The sequence below is a fragment of the Dendropsophus ebraccatus genome, chromosome 7, assembly GCF_027789765.1.
Source record: "Dendropsophus ebraccatus isolate aDenEbr1 chromosome 7, aDenEbr1.pat, whole genome shotgun sequence".
NCBI classification, from domain to species: domain Eukaryota; kingdom Metazoa; phylum Chordata; class Amphibia; order Anura; family Hylidae; genus Dendropsophus; species Dendropsophus ebraccatus.
Genome location: NC_091460.1, coordinates 72,586,353 through 72,598,565, shown reverse-complemented (window position 1 = coordinate 72,598,565; position 12,213 = coordinate 72,586,353). Strand labels below are relative to the sequence as shown.

At 38.3% G+C, this 12,213-nt stretch overlaps 1 protein-coding gene across 1 annotated transcript in view; it reads left to right on the top strand.

Annotated features, from left to right (window-relative positions):
* The first annotated feature begins 217 nt into the window (after positions 1–217).
* The window catches only part of TENM3 (teneurin transmembrane protein 3), a 1,065,662-nt gene continuing 1,053,666 nt past the window's right edge, over positions 218–12,213 (top strand). Inside the window, exon 1 of the mRNA XM_069977777.1 lies at positions 218–263. The gene's annotated coding sequence lies outside the window, so the exon portion shown is untranslated. The remainder of the gene's footprint in view (positions 264–12,213) is intronic.

Here is a 12,213-nt window from a genome sequence, read left to right as displayed (position 1 = left end):
CGTTCCCAAAGATCCTGGCCAATGCTTTCAGAGCAGAGAGTGGTGGTCATGAACCTAATAAACGAGCTGTCAACGGACTCTAACATACTTTATAAAGAAATTCTGATTATTAACCCTGGATTTTCTATTTTAAAGGAAAATATTTAAAAATGTATTTTAAGGGTTTTTTTTTTTTTACAGTTCAGCTCTTACATGGTAGCCACTCTTCTACAAATGAAGACAGCAAGCATTAATATTAATGAAGGACAGAGGTCTACTATTTAGTAAGTATAAGCTGTCTATGAAGCTTGGCTCGGCAATGCTTTTCCACTGCCTCATAAGAAATCCATTAGTGTGACTGCATTAGCTTAAAAGGAACAACAAAAAGCTTTCAATACAGGGACACCTTTGCAGGACTTTTATAAAACTACATAGTCTTATCTAATAAAATCTACTTAATTTTTAAAAGTCCAAGTATTTTATTTTTTTCCTTAAAGGGAATCTGTCAGCTTCCAGGCCCTACCTGTGGTGCTGACAGTGTAGTGAAGTTGGCAGTCCCCTAGCAAGCATGGTGCCTTTTGGTAATTTGTCCATGCAGCGAAGTATGCAAATTCTTACTGCATTGAAGTGTCAAAGAGCAGTTGTTTGTGCCATACTCTGGCCACCTCACCATTCCTTCCTCCTACCTCCTCTTCATGAATAATCAATGCTGCCCGGCCTCCTGCTCACTCAGCTGTCAGCCAGTGTCTCTGATTTCAGATCAGTCCTCTATAGGCAGTTTATGTTTGAAAGAAACACTCAGATATAATTGAATCTCTGAACCCAAATGTGTTGGAGCTGTGGTCTAGTGGTAATTCACCTGTCTACAGACCTGCCAGCAGTTCATCCTTCGGTTCAAATCCCCTGATGGAAATTAAATATAGGTCTTTATTTTTCTTTTTTTCTCATTATTGTATCATTTTTAAGCCTATGTTCACACTCAGTATTTTTGCTCAGTATTTTGAAACCAAAAACCAGAAATTGATTGAAAACACAGAAAGGCTGTGTTTTCATAGCAAATAACTGCCATTATTTCAAAACAATGGCAATTTTTTGCAATTAAATGGCAGTCATCCACTCAATTTTAACAGGGATTTGAACCAAAGAATGACTTGCTGGCAGATCTCTAGACAGGTGAGTTACCCCCTAGATCACAGCTCCAACACATTTGGGATCAGAAATTCAACTATATCTGAGTGTTTCTTTCAGACATATCCTGCCTACAGAGGACTGATCTGCAATCAAAGACACTGGCTGACAGCTGAACGAGCAGGAGGGCGGGCAGCATTTATTACATATGAAGAAGAGGGAGGAGGAAGCAGTGGTGAGGTGTGTCAGAGTGTGGCACAAACAACTCCTATTTGACACTTCATTGCAGTAGGATTGTGCACAATCCACTGCATCGACAAATTACCAAAAGGTACCATGCTTACTAGGGGACTGCCAGCAACAGCACACTGTCAGCACCTTAATTAGAACCCAGAAGCTGACAGATTCCCATTAAAAGTATTCAATCATCCATCAAACGTATGGATGAGTTTGATAAGACATTTTAAAACATGGCAGCATTACAATTAATGCTGGTTATCAATAATAATGCACTGCTTGGGAGTGGTGGCTAGGCATCCATTCTCTTTTGGGGAGCTTGATAGACTTATCTCCCATAGCTGCCGCCCATAATTGTGTCACTGACAAATAGCTATCAAATAAATATCTAGTCTAAGGGTCCTATTAGACAAAGTGATTTTTAACGAATAATGATAAACAATCACTAACAAGATTGTTTATTACTAACCTAAAATCACAATATTGCACAGAACGATAGTCGTTAGTTGTGATCATTACTAGGATTGTTTACTCCATCTGATCCCAGCAAAGGAAGAATGTTTAACTACACTGAATGATTAGTGAACAACTAGTGAACAAATGCGGAATTATAGAGAACGAATATGAAATTTCAGAAAACGAATATGGAAAAACTGCAAACAATTAATCATTTTGGTGTCAGCAGTAAATGAACGAGACAAGTTCTTATTGGCCATTTGATTGTTGCCTACATTAACACTAAATGATTATTATTTAAATTGAAACAATATAAAGATAATTTGCACAACAATCATCCCATGTAATAGGGCCCTAAGTCTAATCTATTGCAGTCTATTACAAAAGATGTCTATCAGCCTAACAGCCAGATATCTCCCTGTGTAAAAGACTCAGCAATCAGCTTATCACAAGGCTTTAGCATGTCAAAAAACTATTGTTTGCTGCATTTTTGGTTGAACTTGATAGACATGACTATGATGATGATCTCCCTGTGAAAGAGTGGATATGTAATCGTCGAATTGTGGAAGTGAACGCTGTCCTGCGTCAAACCTAAACAACTCCCTAAACAACTACCATTTAGAGATTTGTTTTATACACAAGGTTAAAATAGACAGATTTGAATCAGATTTCTCAAAATTCGGTTCGGTGCCAAACCAAACTTTTTACACAGTTCGTAATTAATCTGGTTCGTAACGGTTCGGTTTGCTCATCCCTACTAAGTACTGTTCCTATAGTAACTACACTAAATATTAGGGATATTACCATGTATACATTTGGTATATACATGCATACATACATACAAAACCATGGAATTTTAAAAGGACAAAAAAATGTTTAAAAAGGTAACAAAAAAATATGTGTAAAAGAAGGCATAAATGGAGAGCTGTTTTACAAAGACAGTGAGAATACAGTTTGCTGATTTTCATATCATTTTTGAAAAACACAACCTTTCTTTGTTGTAAAAGCATTCTCTTGGCTCCAGCCAGCACAATAAACGCTGAACAGTTAATCTCGATATCATTAGCTGTCCCCGTCATTAGGGAAAATACACCATTTATTACTTTATACTGTACTTTAAAACTGGGACCTTTAATAAGCTGTAAGACAATATTGAATCATTGCCCTTCTAACCGAGCAACCACTAGCAGAATTATTTTTAATTACTAGGATCTAAGAATTCCTAATAGATTTCATCATTTAAAGGATTATTCGTATCATGAAGAGGTTTATGGCTCTGCACTCTTGAGAATGGCGAAGATATGAAAAGTCATCAGTCCTGTTTGCTTTTGCTTCTAATTTGACTGCTTTTAAGAATTAGAATATGTAATACACACAGGATGTAGAAGTAATGTTTTTAAATATGCATTATATTACTGAGACAGTACAGGACTTTCTCAGCAATGTACATTTTCAGGTATACTTCAGGTATATTCAGATGCACGTATCTACCTATATGTGGGTTTTCTTTGCTAATGGTGAGGCTCTCTGCCATTCTAGTGTGGCCCAACATGAATGTATCAAAAATATTTAGCTTTTAATCTACTCCTTACTTTTACTTAAAGCGACTATGTCACCTCCAAAATCTTTTCATGTACTTGCATTCATCTGCTATAAGTCCACAAACAAAAAGTAGTCTAAGTAGTCATCTCCATTATATTTGTGGGCTAAGTAGTCTTCTATGCATCAATATACCCAGTTTGTAAGCTTACAGTGGGGTAATACAAAAGAGTAAAAAGCTACAAACTAAAGATTTTCAATGAGCACTTTTTCTTCTATTTACAGCGGTGGAGGGGGTGGGTTAGGGGTGACAGAGTACGTTTAACAACAATTTTTTTACAAAAATGCTAACTTAATGCATAACAGGAAGCCAGATATCGAGAGAAACCTTTAATATGAATACATCTACATATGTTGTGAATTTTGTCATGAACTGTACCAGTGAATTCACAAAAGTAAAAGCTGTAACAGATTACAGAACGTGTACACGTGTCATTAGTGTTTTTGTTTAAAAAAAGTTACAAATATTTACACAATACATGTGACAGTCTGAAACCTTACATTTATAGCTCCTCTTAACGGCAAGTCCTACTTATTATGTGCGACTAATACATATTTGTGCAGCGTTTTGAGCCAATCTAAACAAGCTTAGTACGGTAGTTTTCCTAACAGACATACAAGAAATGCAAGTAAATATACAAAAATTCTTAAAACTGTGTGTGACTTTTCATTAATAGGAGAGGTGAGCAAAGTTCAGTTACGGCAGACAAACAGCAAACTTTGGTGTAAAATTTGGGTACTTCCGAACTGAATCATTAATGAACTATAGTAAAACAGCTAAACTAGGTGCTACAGTAAGGTGACTATTCGGGATCCTCTGATGTAAAAAATGCATATAAAGTGCACACTTTTTTGTGGCAAAAAATATATATATATATTTTGCATCAAAATCAGTCGGCAGGCCATGCTGTACCGAACAAGAGGATTAGGTAAAGTATAAGATACAGACAGGCTAGCTAGATGAGGAAAATACCCACCACCACCACCACCATCCAGCAACAAACCCAGGACTCTAAATATATACATTTTTCAAAAGTTTGTTTCAAAATGTTGGCTGCACATAGTACATTATATTTAAAAAAAAAAAGTGTGTGTCAGGAATGTGCAATAGCCTGGTGTGAACTGCGCCTGGTTTGTTGTGACACACCCGATTGCTTTTCATCCAGCAATGCAGGAGCTACCTGAGCTCTTCAGGATTTTAATGCTTCAGCTGAACCTGGTGCTGGGATCAGGGCTGGTCCAATCAGCTGCTGGACCTAGCCACTGATCCTGGATAAATAACAGCTAGCTGCTCACTTCTCTGCTGGCTATTTCTGTTCTTACCTGGATCCCAGCTTTCCTGTGTCTACCCCTGTTATTCTCTTCCTAATTCCCTCTGACCCTGTTCAAATTGTTATCTGACCTACCACCTGACCTTTGACTATCCGATTGTATTGCTGATTTTGTACTGCGTTGTCCGTGTGGTTTTGGCTTGTTCACCATCCACTATTGTGTTTGTTTGTCTGTCCTGTTGTATGTTCCACCTATACAGCGTAGGGAACACCTTTATGGTTGTCCACAACCGCCTAGGGCCAACTGAGGCAAGTAGGTAGGGACAGGGGGTGGGTTCAGACTGAGGGCTCACTATCTTGTTTTGCTTGTTCCTTCCTGTCCTGACACTGACAGTGTGTGTATATATATATATATATATATATATATATATATATATATATATACACTACCGTTCAAAAGTTTGGGGTCACGCAAACAATTTTGTGCTTTCCATGAAAAGTCACACTTATTCACCACCATACGTTGTGAAATGAATAGAAAATAGAGTCAAGACATTGACAAAGTTAGAAATAATATTTGAAATAACATTGTTTTTACATCAAACTTTGCTTTCGTCATAGAATCCTCCTTTTGCGGCAATTACAGCATTGCACACCTTTGGCATTCTAGCTATTAATCTGTTGAGGTAAGCTGGAGAAATTGCACCCCACGCTTCTAGAAGCAGCTCCCACAAGTTGGATTGGTTGGATGGGCACTTCTGGCGTACAATACGGTCAAGCTGCTCCCACAACAGCTCAATGGGGTTCAGATCTGGTGACTGCGCTAGCCACTCCATTACCGATAGAATACCAGCTGCCTGCTTCGGCTGTAAATAGTTTTTGCACAATTTGTAGGTGTTTTTAGGGTCATTGTCCTGTTGTAGGATGAAATTGGCTCCAATCAAGCAACGTCCACTGGCGTTGCAAAATTGAGTGATAGCCTTACTTATTCAGAATCCCTTTTACCCTGTACAAATCTCCCACCTTACCAGCACCAAAGCAACCCCAGACCATCACATTACCTCCACCATGCTTAACAGATGGCGTCAGGCATTCTTCAAGCATCTTTTCATTTGTTCTGCGTCTCACAAACGTTATTGTTTGTGATCCAAACACCTCAAACTTGGATTCATCCGTCCACAACACTTTTTTCCAATCTTCCTCTGTCCAATGTCTGTGTTCTTTTGCCCATCTTAATCTTTTTTTTATATTGGCCAGTCTCAGATATGGCTTTTTCGTTGCCACTCTGCCCTGAAGCCCAAAATCTTGCAGCCGCCTCTTCACTGCAGATGTTGACACTGGTGTTTTGCTGGTACTATTTAATGAAGATGCCAGTTGGGGACCTGTGAGGCGTGTTTCTCAAACTAGAGACTCTAATGTGCTTATCTTGTTTGTGCTGTCCTCTGAAGGGAGTAGTACACACCGTTGTAGGAAATCTTCAATTTCTTAGCAATTCCTCGCATGGAATAGCCTTCATTTCTAAGAACAAGAATAGACTGTCAGGTTTCAGGTGAAAGTTATCTTTTTCTGACCATTTTGAGCGTTTAATTGACCCCACAAATGTGATGCTCCAGAAACACAATCTGCTCAAAGGAAGGTCAGTTTTGTAGCTTCTGTAACGAGCTAGACTGTTTTCAGATGTGTGAACATGATTGCACAAGGGTTTTCTAATCATCAATTAGCCTTCTGAGCCAATGAGCAAACAAATTGTACAATTAGAACACTGGAGTGATAGTTGCTGGAAATGGGCCTCTATACACCTATGTAGATATTGCACCAAAAACCAGACATTTGCGGCTAGAATAGTCATTTACCGCATTAGCAATGTATAGAGTGTGTTTGTTTAAAGTTAGGACTAGTTTAAAGTTATCTTCATTGAAAAGTACAATGCTTTTCCTTCAAAAATAATGTGACCCCAAACTTTTGAACGGTAGTGTATATATATATATATATATATATATATATATATATATATATATATATATATACATTCTTTTTTTATATATTGTACTATGTGCAGCTGACATTTTGAGACAAACTTTTGAAAAATTTGGTGAGTTCCCGAATCATATATATATATATATATATATATATATATATATATATATTTTTTTTTTTTTTTTTTTTTTTTTTTTTGCAAAATTTATAAGGAATCTCGGTTCAGGAAGTAAGAATTCCCTTGTACATTTCTCTAAACATAATTTAGTTATTAAATTTGTCCTTTGCTGAATTGAACATTCTGTCTGAACAGGAGTCACTTTTAACCCCCAAAATACATTTTTGCTGTCATCTGGATAGTCATTGGGGTCTCAGACTGTCAAAAGGTAATTTACAGTAATTTCTGCAAAATTTGACTCAACCACCACTGCTATAAGTTAGAATCACTTGTACTAAAGGGAATCTGTCAGCTCCCAGGCCCTACCTGAGATGCTTACAGTGTGCTGTAGCTGGTAGTCCCCCAGTGGGCATGGTGCCTTTTGGTATTTTTCTGTGCAGTGTATTATGTACAATCTCAGGTTTCCTACTGTAATAAAAAGTCAAAGAGGAGTTGTTTGTGCCACACTATGGCACACCTCACCACTCCTTCCTCTTCCCTCTTTTTCATTAATAATCAATGCTGCCCGGCATCCTGCTCACTCAGCTGTCAGCCAGTGTCTTTGATTGCATATGAGTCCTCTGTAGGCAGGTTATTTCTGAAAGAAATATTTAGATATAGTTGAATCTGTGACCCAAAATGTGTAGGGGCTGTGGGGTCTAGGGGTAACTCACCTGTCTAGAGACCTGCCAGCGGTTTGGTGTCTGGTTCAAATCCCCTGATGGAAATGAAATAGAGAGGTTTTTTTGTTTGTTTGTTTGTTTCATTATTGTATCATTGTTAATGCTATGTTTACACATAGTATTTTTGTCAGTATTTTGCAACCAAAACCAGGAGTGGATTGAAAACACATAAAGGCTATGTTCACACACTGTAGCATTAATTATTCATGAAGAATAGGGTGGAGGAAGGATTGGTGAGGTGTGCCAGAGTGTGGCACAAACTACTCCTCTATGCCTCCTTAGTACAATAGGAGACGTGAGATTGTGCATAATCCACTGCACGGAAAATTACCAAAAGTCACCATGCTCTCTAGGGGACTGCCAGCTACAGCAAACTGTCAGATTTATGATGTTATTTAAGTAGTATGGGCTTGTAACTAGTGATGAGCGAACTTGTTTGCAAATGTTCGTATGTTTGTAAGAAAATGACGCTAATTGTTCATGTTTGCCGATCAAGAACAATTTGTTCGATGATTGTAATGGTTATAGTGATCATTTTCTAACATATTTGAACATGTGAACCTTTATCTCGCAATGTACGCAATTGTGCAAGTTTCCTCCCACCAATTTGAAAGAGCCAAAAAACGTGTGGCTAAGGAAGAGCACATCAGGTAATGTAGTAACTAGGCTTGCTCGAACAGAGGAAAAAGCTAGGTTCGATCAAACTGGAACCTAGCCGAACCTTCCCTATTTGTTTCCTGATGCCTTGATGGTCCGTGCGGAAGGAGGAGACATCCCGGGGACCTCCTGGAATTCCGGTATTCAGCCTAGGTAATAGGTTGTATCCTGGAATTGCAAGCGGTCCCCGGGATGTCTCCTCCTTCCGCTCGGACCGTCAAGGCATCAGCAATTAAATGCGGAAGGTCTGGCTAGGTTCGAGTTTGATCAAACCTATTTTTTTCCGCTGTTCCATCAAGCCTAGTAGTTACCATGTTCACTACTGGCATTACTGTGATTGGCTGTACCATTATTAGGTACGTTACGTACATGCTATAAAAACGTGACACTGAGGCCAATTTTCTCAAAGTCTTCCATAATTCTTCTGCTGTTCAGTAGGGAGAGTGAAATGAGCAGGGACAGTATCTGAATTAAGTTAGGCATCAATATTCACAGTGGTAGTTAGTCAGTGTAGGGAGGGAGAGCTGACTAAGTAGGGCTTAAAACATTGTTAAATTTTCAGTGTAGGGAGGATGAGAGAATCCAGCGTTTTAGCACTATAAGGATTCATCTCTTAACCCTGTAGTGACAGCTGTCCTTTGTGAAAAAAACATAAGAACCCAACAGTCCTTTTAGGGCTAATTTATGTATTTTATTTTCATTACTCTTCCTATCTGGCTCTGCTGTGTGCTAGTGATTGGCAGTATATACGTACGGGCGAATAAAAGATACACTAATGCCATGCACCTCGTAAATGCTTCACTATTACATATTTTACGCTTTGCACTTGATCTGTACGCATGTAAATAACTCTAGACCGAAACGTATGCTTGTACGTCGTTATTTGTTTGTGAATGTTTGGTAATCACGAATCAATTACAGTAATTTTTTTTTATGATTTGTGTTCGACATCCGAACCGAACATCGTAAAGTTTGTTTATCAATAATTGTAACTACTGTATACCATTCACAAAGTGTAAGGCAGTTCTGTATTGACTAGACACACCTACCTACACTGTAATACTACCACCAAGCACTACCAAACAATCTCTTTTTTGAAAATGAGAAGTTGTGCCAAAAGTACTGAGACATTGAACAGTTGGACATGTGCATTCAAAAGGTTACAAAAGGTTCACATTAAGTTCAACTGTAAAAGTTAGAATACATTTTAGGTCCATCCTGAAATTTCACCCACAAAACTAAATATCCTTAATTTTTTTGTGAGTAGCAAATGTTTGATTTGCTTCTTTTATGTTAACTTCATATAAAGTTCTTGAGATAATTTTACTTTGTTACTGCTGATGCACTTTGTGGCACCTTCAGAGTGATTGTTAGCCTCTTTAGCACAAACAAATCTCCTTTTTTTTTCTACAGAATCTTGAGTAGCCAACTTTCTTGGAACTTTGTAGGTGGCTTTATATAGCTTCCACTAGGACATCATTTTGTTACTGATTTTTGCATATGTATTTCTCTCTCTTTTTTTTTTTATCTAACTTTTCTAACAACCCTCTTTCAGACCTGAATAATAATCCTTTAACAGTTTTGTTTTCTAAATCCTAAAAATGTGGCATTTATTTTAATGATTCACTGATGGCGCCCAATTTTAAGGCAAATGTGCCCTTGTTAGGCAGCAATGTTTAACCTGTATGAACGGAACTTCTTCAACATCCAGATTAAACACTTAACAAGCAAAGTCTTTATCCATGTAAAGAGTTTTGTATAGTGTAAAACAATGTCATGTTAAAAACAAGCAGTTTTGCATTCCGCTGCTTTGAAATACAAATGCCATAGAGGATAACATTTTGGTGTAAGATTATTTTGTTTAATAAAAAAAAAATGGTTAAAGGCTTGATTTTTTTTTCAGTTGTAAAGTGCTGAATATTTATAAGTCATTAGTTATACAGTAAATATTGTGCGTCTAAAACAGTTAAAATCACTGCCCGACCCCTTGTTCTCTGAGAGATAGGTCGCTGCCAGAGCAGTCTAGCTGTGGCTTTTCCCCCTTTCCATAGAGACAACAGAAACAATAGTCCGTGCCGAATGCTCCTGTGTATGGGAAAGACAGGAGGGGTAACTATCAGCCAAACAAATGTTCACCGGACAGTTATTGAAGGTGTATGGTCACCTATAATGGCAGAATTGTATGAAAGGAGATACATACAGAGTGAGCTGATGGGGAGAGTAGGGATCTAAGAACTTCTGAGAGGGATCTGATAAGTGATGATGTAGTGACGTTGCTTACAGAAAGTCAATTGACACAAGACAGGCCACTTTCTGTAAACTTCTGCTGCCAAACTTACTTAAAAAAAAAATTAATTGTAAATGAGGAGCAAGTGTGCACTGGACGGGGCTGGTCACCTCCAGTGCCCAGCATTTAAGGCACCTAGAGCACACAACACAGAGGTTGTCAATCAAATACAGTGGGAGGATGCCAGCAGCAACAGGGGATGAATAATGCTGGCCACTTGAGGCCAATGGCGCTTTCTTGTTGGCATGTGCCATTTCTTGTGGCATTTGTACATATGGAAAAAAAAAATGTCAACCCACAAGAAAAAGTTCATAAATCTAAAGGTATACCTGGCAGCTTCTTTCCAACACACCAGTCTTGACTGATAAATTTCTTTCTATTTGGTTAAAAAGAGATCTGTTCATGAAGGCTGGCATGGAGGGGTCAAGCCACCAGAAATTTCTCTAATGGTGATGATTAGGACTATAACAAAATAATAACCAGTTCCCTTTAAGAATGCAATAAAGAATCTATTACAATTCTGGGGAGCTTTGACAGGCAGGCAATCATATGAACCATCTACATTATATATCATGCCCTTAACACTTTCTTTATTCTAAATATAATAAAGTATATGGCTGTGTTCACACAACGTATATTTTCGTAAAAGTACGGCCATTGTTGCCAATTGCAAAAACGGCCGTAATAAATACGAAAATATATGTTAGGTTGTCGTCTATGGAATCCCGGACGGAATGTACACATATAGTATACACTCTAGCCAGGATCCTTAGCGACGCCACGAGAAACTGCCATGTCAGTTTTCTGCTGCCGCTATTCAATAAATAGCGGCTGCAAAATACCCTGTCAGTTCACGCTCCATTGTGTGCAGTGGGGAGTCCTGATGCGGGCGCACACAGAGGCGCCTGCATCAAAACTCAGCGATCTTAAAGATCATCCGACCGGTACTACAGTGCCAGTCTTTTCTGACACCGGCCGTTGTCCTACCGTGAGTGAACATAGCCTATACTTGTATTATTATATAATATTAAATGTTAAGCACTAATTCACTCTAGTTCAACATATCCATCAGATAAGAGGTAGTAATATTATCTCCTTGATCGATAAGGATACTATGCATTAATATTAACCCCTTAAGGTAAAAGCCAATTTTCGTTTTTGCACTTTTACTTTTTCCATAGCGCTTGCATTTTTTCACCGGAAGACCTATATGAGCCCTTTTTTTTTTTTTTGCGAAACCATTTGTACTTTGTAATGACATGCATTATTTTTCCATAAAATATGCTGCGAAATCGGGAAAAAATCATTTGCGCTGTCAAAGTGAAAAAAAAAAAAAGGAATTTGTTTGGATTTTGGGGAATTTTGCATTTACGCCGTTCGCCCTGGGGTAAAACTGACTTGTCATGCATGTTTCTCAAGTCGTTACGATTACAACGATATGTAACATGTATAACTTTTATTTTATCTGATGGCTTTTAAAAAATTCAAACCATTGTTAACAAATATATGTTCCCTTGAAATCGCTCTATTCCCATGCTACGGCTATGTTCACACTACGTATGAGACCGGCCGTTCTGTGACCCCGGCTGAATTCCGGCTGCAAAAAACTGACCTGTCAGTTATTTTCGGGGCCGCACAGATCCCGGCCAGAGCGTATACGATGTGTGTACGCTCCGGCCGGGATGCCATTGCTTAATAGGCTGTGTTCCAGTGCACAAAAACTATGGCCGTTGTTGCCATCGGCAACAACGGCCGTAGTTTTACGTAGTGTGAACATAGCCT